The sequence below is a fragment of the Lactuca saligna genome, chromosome 4 (genome assembly GCF_052625555.1).
Source record: "Lactuca saligna cultivar CGN05327 chromosome 4, ASM5262555v1, whole genome shotgun sequence".
In the NCBI taxonomy this organism is placed as follows: domain Eukaryota; kingdom Viridiplantae; phylum Streptophyta; class Magnoliopsida; order Asterales; family Asteraceae; genus Lactuca; species Lactuca saligna.
Genome location: NC_136420.1, coordinates 180,074,013 through 180,076,392, shown reverse-complemented (window position 1 = coordinate 180,076,392; position 2,380 = coordinate 180,074,013). Strand labels below are relative to the sequence as shown.

Here is a 2,380-nt window from a genome sequence, read left to right as displayed (position 1 = left end):
AGGGTGTAAGAATGAAGATGCGAAGTATTTCACAGTAGAATGCGAATTGGGGAAGAAAACAGAAGATTTCAAATATTGTCCCTGAAGTTTCGCATTTTTGGAAATCAATACTCAACTTCGCAAATGGGAGTCATAAATGATGAAATTGTAGAAATTCTAAAGAGATAAATGCGAAGTGATAAATGCGAAGGTGATAAATGCGAAAGTGATAAATGCGAAGGGATGCGAAGGGTGTAAGAATGAAGATGCGAAGTATTTCACAGTAGAATGCGAATTGGGGAAGAAAACATAAGATTTCAAATATTGTCCCTGAAGTTTCGCATTTTTGGAAATCAATACTCAACTTCGCAAATGGGAGTCATAAATGATGAAATTGTAGAAATTCTAAAGAGATAAATGCGAAGGTGATAAATGCGAAGGTGATAAATGCGAAGGGATGCGAAGGGTGTAAGAATGAAAATGCGAAGTGCACGAACCCAGGGACACGTCCCATCCGACCCGCGTGCCAGCGACACGTCCCATCCGACCCGCGTGCCAGCGACACGTCCCATCCGACCCGCGTGCCAGCGACACGTCCCATCCGACCCGCGAACCCAGGAACCCGTCCCATCAGACTCGCGTACCAAGGCTGACCAGCCTCCCTATAAAAGGGCATGCGAAGGCTTCCGAAAAGGGGGCTCATTCTCTCTCATTTTTCTTGCGTATTTCCTCATTTTCCGTGCTCGTACTACCACGAAGCCCTGGTCACTTCGTGCAAGATCTGAAGGTCGATTTTCTCCCGAGGAATCCCGAGATTTCCGAGGAAAAATCCATTTCCCGAGACGAAACTCTACCGTTTTTCCATCTCGCTATCTTCAAGTTGTCAAGTGAGTTCATACCCCTTTTTAACACACTTTAAATACATCTTTAAATACTTTTACAACTCTTTTAGGGGGGGGAATACAAGTAAACATACGGTTATTATCGTGCATTAGACTTATACGAGGAGTATAATGATCTTCGTTGTTAAAACATTTTATACATTCTAAAAACTTATGATTTCGGTTTATCAAATCATTGTGTGAAAGGTTAAACTTTGCATACAAAACTATCATGTTAATATATACTAAATTGAGAATCCATGAGGCGCGCACATCTTCCAACTTTACTTTTCTTTATTAGAAAGTACTGCAGTAAGGCCTGTTTATAACCAGAATCTCCCGCGACGAGAACGTGTCAAATGTGTATAGATCTATACGGGAAGTCATGATCCCGCACCCTGACTGTTAGCTACAGTCCGTCTTTTGGGGTGACAGTTGTCATAGCAATGCGACGCCTGAAGAACGTCGTTACAGGCATATTATGTTTAGTATGGTTATAAAAACTCATCGGATATACAATTATTATGATATTAAGTTATGATGAACGAGTGGTTATTAAAACTATTCTTCATCCAACCGGTTCGATCTTCACGTAGTTTTATTATATATAAAACTATGACACATTTACGAGAAACGTGGTTTCTTACAATTTTCGGTCTTAGAGACTGGTATTATGTGCGAGGAAAAATAAAAGTGTTTCCTGCATACAAACAAAATAGGAAAAGAAGGGATTTTTCCGGTGCAATCATTTACAACTTATAAACATATATGGGATTTTCTGGAACTAATGCATTCATTTTCAACACCACAAATCACAACTCTTTACATGTTGAAGCACTACGTTTACTGGAAAACATACACCTATTTTGGAATGGCATCCAATTTTTCTAAACAACTTATGGACTCACCAACTTAATTGTTGACACTTTTTCTTTGAAATAACTTGTATTCTCAGGAAATCGCTAAGCAGGTTGGGATTCAACTTTTGGGATTAACGCGCTGGCATTAATTACTTCATTCTAATTGAAGTTTATGTACCTTTATTTTTAACATGTAATGAATACAACTATGTAAACATTTAGCAACTTATTATATATGGTGGTGTGTACTTTCCTTTCTATGAACTGTTATGATATTGAACATGACGTCCTCCGCCCCCGAACGTTTCCGCCGTTCTGGTTTGGGGGTGTGACATTTCTCGTCTGGTGGGTTCATACCCCTACCCATTTCCAATGTTTTCACTGTTCTCAGGGGGGATACAAGCAAAGTACAAGTGATTCTTGTACTCAAAACTGTTTTATATACATTGTGTTTCATATTATATATGCTTTTAACACTAACAGTCGTAATAAACAACCGTTTGAACTTACAGGACACATTATCATGTTATTTGTGAATTACATTATAAATTGTTGTATTTATATTTTCACAAATGTTTTCCCACATTATAACAGTTACAAGCATAACATTTGAACATGGTTTTGTCCTCGGTAACACTCCACAGAGATACACGAGAGGAG

The 2,380-nt window shown here is 38.7% G+C and overlaps 1 long non-coding RNA gene across 1 annotated transcript; it reads left to right on the top strand.

Moving 5' to 3' along the window:
- Window positions 1-572: 572 nt before the first annotated feature.
- On the top strand, window positions 573-1,978 carry LOC145038942 (uncharacterized). Its single transcript, XR_013679650.1, has 2 exons — window positions 573-866; window positions 1,816-1,978. It is a non-coding gene; the product is annotated as an uncharacterized LOC145038942 (long non-coding RNA).
- The last annotated feature ends 402 nt before the right edge of the window (window positions 1,979-2,380 follow it).